This window comes from Misgurnus anguillicaudatus, chromosome 19 (assembly GCF_027580225.2).
Source record: "Misgurnus anguillicaudatus chromosome 19, ASM2758022v2, whole genome shotgun sequence".
NCBI classification, from domain to species: domain Eukaryota; kingdom Metazoa; phylum Chordata; class Actinopteri; order Cypriniformes; family Cobitidae; genus Misgurnus; species Misgurnus anguillicaudatus.
In genome coordinates, this window is record NC_073355.2 from 3,548,887 (window position 1) to 3,562,057 (window position 13,171).

The 13,171-nt window shown below is 40.3% G+C and overlaps 1 long non-coding RNA gene across 1 annotated transcript; it reads left to right on the top strand.

Annotated features, from left to right (window-relative positions):
* Nucleotides 1-6,721: 6,721 nt before the first annotated feature.
* LOC129416207 (uncharacterized) lies at nt 6,722-7,474 on the top strand. The gene is made up of 2 exons (XR_008635205.2): nt 6,722-7,103; nt 7,369-7,474. It is a non-coding gene; the product is annotated as an uncharacterized lncRNA (long non-coding RNA).
* The last annotated feature ends 5,697 nt before the right edge of the window (nt 7,475-13,171 follow it).

A 13,171-nucleotide genomic window follows, 5' to 3' on the forward strand; every position in this document is an offset into this window, starting at 1 on the left:
GCTCTCTCTGTGCGCGTGCAGCTGAGTCTCTGGCAGAAGTCTCTCCAAACGTGCGCAAGAAACTGTGCCGCCAAATAAAGAAAGGAGTTCCCGCACATAACGCTGTTAGTTGTTATAGGGGCGGTTTCCCGGGCAGGGATTAGACTAGTCCTAGACTAAAACATTTTTAAGAGCTGTCCAAACTGAAAACAACTTGCACTGACATATTTTAAAATACATCAGTGCTCTTTGTTTTGCTTCAAAATGCACACAGGTAATGTTTTTAGTTAGGCATGTTTGTTCAAACTAGTTATATTTCCTAATTAAACTAAGGCCTAGTCCTGGATTAAGCTAATCTCTGTCCGGGAAACGTCCCATAACGTTTAAGTTTACTCACATTTAAATCAGTGACGCAGCTGGAGCGATGTAGTTTGACGCAACGTTAATTCACAGTACACACATCTGTTGGTTTAGAAAGACGAGAAAGAGACCTAACGGTAAAGGTGCAAGTCTAAGAAAGAAAAGCGCAACCAGACCATCTCAAATGATCATCCCCTGTGTGGCAATGTGAAAAAATAAAGAAAAAGGAAAAAAAATAGCACCTTAAGTTTTGAATGGATGCACAGTATTTGTTTACTTCCGCTTTTTTGAGAATGGATGACGTGCTATAGTCATGTGGTGAAGGAAAGGAGATAAAAGGGAGTGTGACGAGCCCGGAAGTACCGCGTCTAAGAACTGTTTGTGTTTACCTGATGTGAGTGTTGGCCTGCTGTGGGAGGACAGACGGACGGCGTTTGGTCAGGAGAAGAAGTGCTTGTTGTTATTACCGGAGCGAGCGACACGGAGCTTTGCTCAGTAGGGGTGGGCGGATCGATCTAAATATCGATAGTATCGATGCCAACACTGGTATTGGTAACAGATCGATACAATTGTAATTGAATCGATACTTCAATTGAAATATCCCTACTCTACGTTCATTATACTTTGCTCGTGTCTTCTACCTCTACAATCCTGAGCAAACGCTTCTTTCACATCCTGGCCCACTTTGCTACTCCTCCCCCTCCTGCTGCTCTGCTGTGATTCGTTGTTGTGTCGTCACGTGACTCACTGACACAACGCGCCGAGGAGCAGCGAACTGAGTGAGAGATCAGGATGGCAGAGAGGAAGAGAAGCGTTGTGTGGAGCTATTTTACGGCTCTTAATAATAATACTGTAACTTGATACGTGTAAAAAATAATAATTGTGTGCACTTTATTTCATTTGCTTTTAAAACCAGAAAAAAGGGAGAGAATTTTGTTATTCTTTATTTAAAAAAAAAAGGTTGTAACAAATTAATTCTACAGTTCCCAATAACTAATAATTTTGTGGACTTCAATACTTTAATAAAAAAAGCCTAAATAATTTATCATTCATTCACCTCAGAAATAATGACATACTGCTCTCCCCTACACAAAAGTATTTTTTAAAGCAAAAAGTATCGGATTGGTATCGGAATCGGCAATACTGACCCTATATGTATTTGGTATCGGATCGATATCAAATTTTGCAGTATCGCCCACCACTATTGCTCAGATTCTCGGATTCCCGAATCAACAGCTCATGAGCTAAACTATCGACCGAATGAGATTCGCCGACTTTATGTGTCCCAGAGGTTCCTTACACTCCACTTCAGTGAGATTCATCACAGCAAAACTTGGGTTAGTGTCTGTACTCCATCGTTATCCACGCTCATTCATCCACCACTACACACGCACATCATAACATGCACACACTATTCACATCTGCACATTCAAGCGTGTTTGTTTGTTTGTTTTTCTTATTTGTGTTAGTCGTTGTTTTCTATTGTCATGATTTGCAAGTAAATGTGATGTTTATATGTATAAAATCCACTTAATATTTACGTAATGTTTCTTTTCTTTTGTATGTACAATGTATGAATGATGTGGGACACGAATCTGCCAGTTCGGAAACGAACCAGAGACGCGGTCACTACAGGATTGTGAAGACGTGTTTTTTTTTTTTGTGTTTTTATGAATGATCTAATAAACTGATTTGATGTGGACTGCTATTGAGACTTTGTTTTTTGTGTGGTAACGGATGGTTTTTGCTATCTGGGATTTACCTAACTCTTTCACTTCGACAGGGTTAAACCTGTCTGGCGCCCGAACATTTTGTTTTTTTATCATAAAATTACCTTTGCCAGTCTACCTAGGTGTGTGAAAGACGCACATCACGTGACCAAACGGTGGCGCAGCGGTAGTGCGTTAGGCCGCCGCGTGGTAGACCCGGGTTCGAAACCCGCCTAGGCCAAAGTTTTTTTTATAAAGTAAATTGAGTTAGGGCGACCACCGTTACAGAGTGGCGCCCGAACAGGGACCTTGAACTTAAGACCTTGAACTTAAAACCTTGAACTTAAAACCTTGAACTTAAAACCTTGAACTTAAAGACTTGAACTAAAACAATTACTTTTCAAAGAGAGACTTTAACACATGAATGTGAACATTTAACCTTGAATGAGCGGGTTTTGAGCAAGCTTTGAAAATGTTTGTTGAATATAAGGGAAAAAAACATTGAAACTGTGAATTGGTAAATGTTTGCAATGTCTGAAATGAAACTTTGAATACATGTGGTTTTGTGGATTTTTGTTATTTTGAGGGAAATTGTGTTTAAGTGGTACAGGAAAAAAACCAAATGCTTATTTTGCCTGTGAAAATTGGGGTGTAGATTTTTGTGTGTGACAATCACCAATAATAGTTCCTTTAGGGTAAAATACTGTGTCTGCCCATTTGAAAAATACCTTGTGTTTTGTGGAAACTGTGGTGTAAAGAAAATACTGGCACACACACATTTACTGATTTACATTTATTGATTTTCTCCCCAACATTTTGGTTAACACACACACACACACCAAACATGGCTGCAACTCCTCCTTCCCCATCTACCTTCGTGGAAATGGAGTCTCCACCAGACATCTCAACTCCAGTATGGAGACCTGCCCAGCAACCATTGCTACCTCCCCCAAGACCTCCTACTCTTACACCTGCATTTTATAATATTCCAACACCACGTGGCTCAGCCTATCCAAGAACTCATGTGCATTTGTCTCCTTCTGCTCCAACTGGCGGTGCTTCTGTGCAAACGCACACATGGGTATCTCAAGTGGATGATATGCAACTATGTAGCACATCAGGAGCTGAAACCCCTTCTTCAGTGTCTCAGCATGCTTTGCCAAATACCCTGCCAACTCCAGGAAGAGAAATACAACAGGTCACAACTCATTTACAAGGGAATTGGGATACCTTAATTGATTGTATGAAGGAACAACATAAGTCAGTGAGTGAACTTACCAGGGAAGTGAAGGCTGCTGCTTCTCACCACAAGAGCCAGATTGTTGATCTTTCTACACAAGTGGAGGACAATAGAAGACCAATCTTCACTCTGTTTTCCACTGCCAGGCAACAAGAGGAGTCTGAACTAGATAACCTGACGAAGGCCATGAAACAGATGATCACAGATGAATTCCAGAAGGTGGAATCTACATTAGTGTCAGAAGTACACTTCATGATTGATCAGCTACAGTCAGAGGTTCAGCAGGACATTAAAGCTGTTCTACAAGCGTTTCAAACCAGTCAAGATCATCTAACCTCAGAACTCCAGCAATGTGTTACTCAAACTGACAAATTGGTCATTGATGTAAAAGAACTAACCGGTGAAGTTGAAAAAGGTTTTCAAAGTGTCAAGAAGACAAGTGAGGAGCAACTGAAGTCCAGTGTATCAGTACCACCACAGTGCCTAGTTCTACCATTTCAGCATCTCCGCCATCTGATTCTACTCCTGTAACTGGGGTGTCTGCTCCAGCCTCTCTACCAGCACCTATGGTTAAAAGTGACCACATTAAATTAACCTTTCCTACTTTTGGAAGGCCTTCTGATGATGCAGACCCACTATTATATCTCACCAAATGTCAAGATTTTTTGGCCCTTCATCCCCTACCAGATGCAGATATTTTGGCTACTTTTCGTACTGTCTTATACGGAACAGCACGAGACTGGTGGGAAGTAAGTCGAACAAACATAACTACCTGGAATGGTTTTGAAGCTGCATTCTTATCTGCTTTTCTTTCTGAGGACTACGAAGACGAGCTAGCAGAACGTGTTCGTACTAGAGTTCAAGGAGACACAGAAACAATTAGAGATTTTTCCTTTTCCTACAGAGCTCTTTGCAAAAGATGGAAGGCAGACTTAACTGAAGGTGAAATTGTTAAAATGATATTGAAGAATATAAAGCCATACCTCGCCAGCCAACTACGTAGCCGAGTGACTACAGTGGAGGACTGGTTAAACTGGGTCACCAGCTCGAGAAGGATTTTGAGCAACAGCTTCGCTATGAAGACCGTATGGGCCTTAAACAGTCCTCACCCTCACAAAGACCTCCTTTAAATCGACCTACTGAAAAAATGCCAGTTCAGTGTTGGAGATGTAGAGGACAGCATCCACCAGGTAAATGTCCCCACTATACCTCTCCACAGTCACCTCAGATGTCTGGTTCACAGTACCCCAACAGTGGAAAGCATCATCATCACTCTAAATCAAGTGGTCAACCTTCCAACAGCTCTGTTGCTGCAACGAAAGCACATCACCAATCAGCCAACAAGAAAAACTCCTCCTCTATACCGTCTAACGAAAAAGTGATTGTACCTCAACAACTAATTGTACCCATCCGTATTGATGCCTGGGCAGGTAAGGCTATCGTGGATACTGGTGCAAGCTATACCCTGATCAATGAGACCCTTATGAGGCAGTTTATCTCATTAGACCAACTCCAGCCATGGTCCCTTGGTCCTCTTTACCTGGCAAATGGGAAAGCAGAGGTTCCATTAGGATGGTTCAATACTACCATACATCTTCATAATCAGTCTTTTACTATACCTGCTGCCGTTCTTTCAACCCACGCCTTAGCTTATGCTGTGGTCCTGGGTTTGGACTTTATCTTCTTCAGTGGTCTGCAAATCAATGTGATTGACCAAAAATATTCTTTCAAGATTGCCCCTTGTGAAGACTATCCTTTTCAACTAGGAAATGCAAGTGTTCCACCAGTTGTTGATTCACAATCCTGGAAAGGAAGACAACAACTCAAGGAAAACAAACAAAGCCTCTCGCTATTAACCGCTGTTCCTCCATCAGGTCCCCTGCTGTCTCTACAACCTGATATTTCAACTGATGCTCTATCTAGGTCATCTATACCCACCTCCAGTTGTAACTTGTATGCAGGTAACAAAGATCCAGAACTGCCGTGGTCTGATGTTGACTTGTGGAAGGAGCAACAGGAAGACCCTGATGTTATAAAACTCATGCAAGCAATCTCTGAAAATTGTGCAGATCTAAAGGATCAATATGAAATAATAGAGGGAAAACTGTATCAAAAGACATACCTGTCGAACAACCAGCTGCACTACAGAGTTTACATTCCCAGCAGTCTCAGATCCTCATTCCTGCAACACTACCATTCCAGCCCTCTAAGTGGTCATGGAGGGATCTTCAAGACTTATAAGAGGCTCCAGAATGTGGCTTTCTGGCCAGGCATGTAGTCTGACGTGAAACGTCATGTGAGAGCATGCACAACCTGTCAAACATTGAAAAGTGATACTCAAAAACCTGCCGGAAAACTGCAACAAATCACTACGACTCGCCCAAACCAACTGCTGGGAGTCGACATTATGGGTCCTTTGCCACGGAGTACCAGCCAAAACGAGTACTTACTTGTTTTTGTCGATTATTACTCTCGTTGGGTGGAATTGTTCCCAATGCGAAGTGCTACTGCCCGGAATATTGCCACTATCTTCAGAAAGGAAATTCTGACGCGATGGGGTGTACCAGATTTCATCATCTCAGACAGGGGTGTCCAATTTGTTTCTTCTGTTTTCAAAGAGCTGTGTGAGAATTGGAGCATTACTCCCAAATTAACTACTGCTTACCACCCACAGACCAATCTAACAGAGAGAATCAATCGCAACCTCAAGACCATGATGGCTGCCTATGTGGAAGACAACCACAAAAAATGGGACCAGTTCTTACCTGAATTCCGTTTTGCTTTAAATTCAGCTGTCCAAGAAACTATTGGACTAACGCCTGCAGAACTCCAACTTGGCAGAAAACTCCAAGGTCCTATGGACAAAATCCTGCATAACACCAATTTGACTCCAGATGCTGATTCCTATGATGTAGTTCATCATCTTCATCAACTGCAACAGCAATCCAAAGAAAACAGTGAGAAAGCCAAGAAGAGACAACTAAGAAATTATAACAACAAAAGGAGAGACTTAACATTCAAAGACAAAGATCGTGTATGGTTACGTAACTTCCCTCAGTCTAGTGCATTACGTAATTTTTCTGCAAAATTAGCACCAAAATGGAAGGGACCTTACCGTATTGTGCAGCAACTGGGTCCAGTGAATTATCGAATAGCCCTGGAAGACACCGGAGAGGATGTACGTACAGCGCATGTCTGTAACTTAAAAATGTGCTTTCCTACAGCTGAGGAGTTGGAGTCTCAGGAAAAGGACAAACTTTGCCAGTTGTTTCAAGACACCTCTGATGAGGATGAGGAGTTCCTAGGTTTCTAACCTATTTTGTTTTTGAGTTTTTTGTGTTGTTTGTTGTTGTTTTCGTCCAACCATAGGTTGTTTTTTCCAGGGGGGGAGAGTGTGGCAATGTGAAAAAATAAAGAAAAAGGAAAAAAAATAGTACCTTATGTTTTGAATGGATACACAGTATTTGTTTACTTCCGTTTTTTGGGAATGGATGACGTGCTATAGTCACGTGGTGAAGGAAAGGAGATAAAAGGGAGTGTGACGAGCCCGGAAGTACCGCGTCTAAGAACTGTTTGTGTTTACCTGATGTGAGTGTTGGCCTGCTGTGGGAGGACGGACGGACGGCGTTTGGTCAGGAGAAGAAGTGCTTGTTGTTAATACCGGAGCGAGCGACACGGAGCTTTGCTCAGATTCTCGGATTCCCGGATCGACAGCTTATGAGCTAAACTATCGACCGAATGAGATTCGCCGACTTTGTGTGTCCCAGAGGTTCCTTACACTCCACTTCAGTGAGATTCATCACAGCAAAACTTGGGTTAGTGTCTGTACTCCATCGTTATCCACGCTCATTCATCCACCACTACACACGCACATCATAACATGCACACACTATTCACATCTGCACATTCAAGCGTGTTTGTTTGTTTGTTGTTCTTATTTGTGTTAGTCGTTGTTTTCTATTGTCATGATTTGCAAGTAAATGAGATGTTTATATGTATAAAATCCACTTAATATTTACGTAATGTTTCTTTTCTTTTGTATGTACAATGTATGAATGATGTGGGACACGAATCTGCCAGTTCGGAAACGAACCAGAGACGCGGTCACTACAGGATTGTGAAGACGTGTTTTTTTTTTTTGTGTTTTTATGAATGATCTAATAAACTGATTTGATGTGGACTGCTATTGAGACTTTGTTTTTTGTGTGGTAACGGATGGTTTTTGCTATCTGGGATTTACCTAACTCTTTCACTTCGACAGGGTTAAACCTGTCTGGCGCCCGAACATTTTGTTTTTTTATCATAAAATTACCTTTGCCAGTCTACCTAGGTGTGTGAAAGACGCACATCACGTGACCAAACGGTGGCGCAGCGGTAGTGCGTTAGGCCGCCGCGTGGTAGACCCGGGTTCGAAACCCGCCTAGGCCAAAGTTTTTTTTATAAAGTAAATTGAGTTAGGGCGACCACCGTTACACCTGATAGCACCATTCATATTTATAATCTCCTTATCTAAAGATCTTATATACAGGTATGTTCCCTGCCTGTTTTGTGCGTATTCATACTTAGTCGTTTTACATGCTTAAAATAAATACAAAATACAATGCATACTATATCTTCAAAGCCTACAAAATAAATAACTGATTAAAAACAAGATTCTGTCTATAAAGACTTATCTTTTGTGCATTTCACTTTAAAGGCGGAGTCCATGATGTTTGAAAGCCAATGTTGATATTTGAAATCACCCAAACAAACACGCCCCTACCCCAATAGAATCTGGACCTTCTGTTGATAGACCCGCCCCACACATACGCAACCCGGCATTTGATTTGATTTGATTGGCTATAGGTGTTTTGGAAGTCGGCCCGTCTCCTTTTCCAACGCGTTTTTCAAACATCGTGGACTCCGCCTTTAACACTAACTTTAACTTATTATATTTTTAAAACTGTGGTGAGCAGTTAGTGGGTGGCAGTTTTCTGCAAATTTGTATATTCCAAAAAACAATATAAAGCTTATAAACATACTTTCACACATTTTGGTTTTATTATCACGACAAGTGGCTGTGTGTGGTTGTTAAATAAAGTGTCTTGTGTTTATGCTCAGTGTTTATCACACTAGTCAAACAAACCAGGCTTTGGGGGTCAAACGCGCCCAAGCACGGTTTGGTTTGGATAATGTGAGTGCGCCCTTAGTAACTTATGAGTCTTCTTGACTGCCCCTAACTTTTCACAAATTTAGGAGCCAGTTTTAGCATTAAGTAATCACCTGCGATAATGAATGCGATATTGCCTAGCTTGTTAGTAAATTAGAGCTCTGTGTTATGCTGCTCCATCTAAAAAAGCAGGTAATTTACTACTAATCACGGAAACAGCTTTACCAATTAAATGCGCATGACAGTCCGATCCAATATATCGCCCAGCCCTAGCATTAAGGGACTTTGGAGTGGTGTTCTGGATAAGGTTAAAGGGACACTCCACCTTTTTTGAAAATTCGCTCATTTTCCAGCTCCAGCACTCAAATATTCTGTAAAAATCAAATGTTCAACTCTAGTGAGCTGGAAAATGAGCCTATTTTCAAAAAAGTAGAGTGTCCCTTTATGATTAAGACAGGAGTAGGTCTCAGTTATATTAGGGACATTTAAGTAGTTTTTACAGACATACCATACAAAAAACTTTACTTATGTGCAACTTGAGACAAAACAATGATACTAATGTGTTTAAAGATATGTCAGTGCAACCAATTTTTAGTAAAAACAGCTCAAGCATTTTAGGCTGGGACTAAACCTAAGCACTGTCTGGAACACCCAAGTATGACTCGCTGCAGCCTGCGGTGGACATCCAACCTCGCCCACATCCAAGTGTCACGCCAGATGCCACGCCCATGTCCAATACGTCACCGCGTGACTCCCATATATGGCAAAGCGTGGTTCCCCTTACGGAAACCCGCTGATCCTATCGTATGTTAAGTATGTTAAAGCAGTTTATTGCAATCTTGGAATCTAAATAAAAGGTTATATTTCGTTTTAACAATACACGTATTCTTATATTTGTAAACGATATCCAAACTAATATGACATAAATTCATCATAAAGTCTAAATATGTCAATTATAGGATCAATATGCAATAGCCTACACAATGTACATACATATAGACTAAACCGAGAAATACTTGTTTTGATAGATTATATAAGATCTTTATTTTTACTGTACATGTGCAATGACATTCTGGTGGAGCAAACTCCAGATGCCTTCATGATAAATACAAATATATCAGTTTTCATGTTTAAAACTATGCATAAGTTTCATACACTGGACTACAAGCACTAAGCATGACTGTACAATTTACAATATTCACAACAATATTACAATATACAGTATAATCACAACGAAGTAGCCAATATAGTATACAACACAACACAATGCAGCATAGAGTGCAAATGTTCATAGATGTAAACACTGTATGTTTTATTGTGCAATGAAACACAATGTGGCATGTGTTAGAATTGACAGTGGAGCATAGACGCCAAATGTAAATAATGGAAACATTGTGTAATGAGACCAAAAGTGACATGTGCTAGAATGTCATATTGCACTTTAGTAGAAGTTTAGTAACATGGCATTGACCTTCAGAGGTTTTGTTCTTTAACAACTTGACATGAATATGTCCAGGTCACCCAGATACTTAAAGATAAATTAAAAGACACTTCTTGCTTCACTGGGCATTTTTGTATTTATTATTGAACAAGAATATTTCATGGCCCTTACAGTTTGAAATAAACGTGTTCAGATCCTCCAGATCCTCCGAAAACAAATCCGTCTGGAGAAAGGCAGGCTCCATCACCTCTCCAAGGAATATCTTGCGGTGACTCTCTACCCAGGACCATGCTGGACCAATGTTCCACTTTATGTTCTTTCTGTAATCCTGTAATAAAAAAAAAATTAAGGTGTATTTGTGGAGCATGCAGCTACAGAGGGAGCTGAAGATGCTGTAAGTGCTTCTGTCATTTGGCATTTCCTTGCGTACTACAGTCTTGCTGCAGTTCAAACTGTAAAAATGGGCTGTGGTCCTGCACAGTTCAGTTCTTCTTTTTTTAGATAAAGTAACCTGTAAGAATGTATCAACAAATTTATCAACACTACAGAGTGTGTGAAGTTCAACTAGGCATATCAAGCTGTTTGTGCATAGACTACACGAATGACTCACAGTTATCAATGCTTTAAATTTTAACAATTTCTCAAAACAAGCTACCATTAAGTTTCATTTCACTTTGGCTTGACAGATATCTGATACTTAAAGTTAACAGCAGCAAAAGAGGTAACTGTTATATCAGGCCCGGCGCCACGAGGGGGCAAAAGGGGGCATTGCCCCCTCAGATCTGATTTGTGCCCCCTCTGTTTCATTTTTGTTTTCATGGTTACAAATAAAATGTTCAACCTTTTGAGTTAAATAATAATTTAAGCTTATACCCATATGGGATTTAGAATGTTCAGTAACCTGACATTACTGCCAGATTCAAACATCTTTCACGTTGGTTGACGCTGAGCCAGAAGGACGAGCTCAGCGCAGTCATATATCAATGCAGTGTTTTCAACCTCATAATGTTTATTTTAGATTTCAGACATTTAAATACACATAAGCACTGGTAAAACAATAGCCTACATTTAGTTTATAAAATACACACTGATGTCTATGGAAGCAGCAATAAAAATCTACTCAAATAAGATAATAATTTGCTAATAATAAATAAAAAAATTTTTTTCAAATAATAATAATTTGCCGACGTGTGTTATTCATATCAGACAAACAGAGTGAAAGTAACTATAAAGTTTACTCTATTGTTATAAAGGTTATAATGATACCTGTTTGAAAGATGAGGATGCGCGCCTGTCAATCAGCTATAACAGAGCGAGGCCAGAGACGAACATGCTCTTAAACAGGAATTAATATATAGAATAATGTGTGCATCTTTGAATAACTGTAAAAATACATTTCCTTTAAATTAATTTTGTCATATAAAGTTTTAAGAGATAATAATGTTTCATTCACTTACTTATTTAGACTTGCGGTTAAATGCATGTTTGGCGCATTTAGCCTACCTCAGAGTTTATTTCAGTAATATTGCCGTTTTTCCGGTAATAATAATACAGTTTTTTTCAGTCGCTAACAAGCATTTGTCCAATCAGTTGTCACATTTTCAAAACTCTAAACACAACTAGCACAGCATCGGCCTTTTGTGGCCATACCATTCACATATTTCATGTCGTTTTCACACAATATGCAGTCAGTAAACACATTTCCACAATGCTTACATTTTCTTAACAGACGAGTTATACCTCCCACCAAAATTATGGATTGTTTTTGTAGTATTTACAAATGCTTACACACAACATCCCACAATAGCAAAAACAATATTCCAAACCTTAGATACAGTATAAAAACCTCTGCTTCTACAATGATATCAGTTAAAAAACAATATCTCTCAGCTGATAATAAACAAACAATTGAATAATTGACACACAGCTGATTTTTGTTGGGTGAATTGGGCCAACCACAGCTGATTCCAGTCTGGCTTTGAATCAATTATTACTATAAAATGAGGACTTTGAGAAGTGATGTTTTTGGAAAAAGAAAAAGGTGCAGTGAGAGGTGCAGTGAGAGGTGCAGGTGCAAGAAGAGGAGCAGGCCCAAGGAGAAGGCAAGGTAGAGGTGTAAGAATTCCAAGGGCTCCAAGAACAGTAGTCAGTGATGAAATTCGTGCCTCTATCATTGACCATGTAATCAACCACGGCCTCTCACTAAGAGAGGCTGGTGAAAGAGTGCAACCCAATTTGAGGCGGTCAACGGTTGCCTCCATTATTCGCATCTTTCAAAAAACCAACAGGTAAGTATTGCATATTACATGGATTGTTTCTTTTTTCACTTGACCTGTCAATAAGGTCATAAAGTAATGCATATGTTGATTTTTTCCCCTCTAAAGAATGCAACGTCTTCCACCCTCTGGGGGAAGAGGAAAGCTCCTCAATAATGATCAAGAGCTTGCCATTGTAGATATGGTTGTTGCAAATAATGCGATAAAACTGCATGAAATTAAAACTAGAATTGTGGAGGACCATGAGATATTTGACAATATTGGTAGCATCAGCCTCACAACCATTACGCGGACACTGTCCAAACACAGAGTGCGGATGAAGCAGCTCTACACTGTTCCCTTTGAGAGGAACAGTGAGAGAGTCAAGGAGCTACGACGACAATATGTCCAGGTATAGTGTATATTCAATTTAATGTCCAGTTCTATAAGCTTTGCACTTTGCAAGTAGGTAACCTTCACAGTAATAGGTTACAGTACAGTATGGTATACAGTAATGACATGATATAAATAAACTTTGTTTCAGAGGGTTATGGAATTGGAGGCCAACCAGGCCCCTCATGAATTTAATTACATAGATGAGGCAGGATTCAATCTATCCAAAAGGCGTCGACGTGGATGAAATATAATTGGAAAAAGGGCCACAGTTGATGTGCCAGGACAGAGAGGGGCAAACATCACCATGTGTGCAGCAATGGCAAATGCAGGATTACTCCTTCACAGATGTCAGGTTGGACCCTATAATACCGAGCGCCTCCTTGCCTTTCTCAATGATCTCCACCAGCGCCTGGTACCAGAGCAGGATCAGGAGGGTGAAAACATGAGGACCTTTGTAATTACCTGGGACAATGTTGCTTTCCATCATTCGCAAGCAATAACAACATGGTTTGAAGTCCACCCAAGACTGGTATGTGTCTTCCTTCCTCCCTATTCACCTTTCCTCAACCCCATAGAGGAGTGCTTTTCTGCATGGAGGTGGAAGGTTTATGACCATCAGCCACATGACCAGATCTCCCTCCT